This window comes from Nestor notabilis, unplaced genomic scaffold (genome assembly GCF_000696875.1).
Source record: "Nestor notabilis isolate BGI_N333 unplaced genomic scaffold, ASM69687v1 scaffold6497, whole genome shotgun sequence".
Lineage (NCBI taxonomy): Eukaryota > Metazoa > Chordata > Aves > Psittaciformes > Psittacidae > Nestor > Nestor notabilis.
The window spans coordinates 1,274-1,628 of record NW_009936030.1 but is presented as its reverse complement, the minus strand read 5'-3'; positions in this window follow the sequence as shown (position 1 = coordinate 1,628).

Genomic DNA, 355 nt, shown 5'->3' with positions numbered 1-355 from the left:
GTCCTGGGGAACCTGCCACCACAGTACCCTCCTAAGCATTGGGCCAGCCCCTGTTTCACCACGCTGCCTTCAGACGATGCCGGGGCAGAGGGGTGTTCATTAGCTCAAGGGCTAGGCTGTGCCCCAGAGAGCATTCCCTCCATCCTGCTGCCTCCTCTTCCCACCACCCGGAATCCCTTTGAGGATGCTCTGAACCCTACTTGTCCTCACAGATCCACTGGGAGTCCTTCCCCCCACCGACGCCCTGGCTCCCAGCTACTCCAGCACCACACCAAGAGCATTTGACCTCTCTCCTGCTTGGCATCTCCTCCCAGCTGAACAAGAAGCCCTTATGAAACAGCTGAGAGGTGCCAAA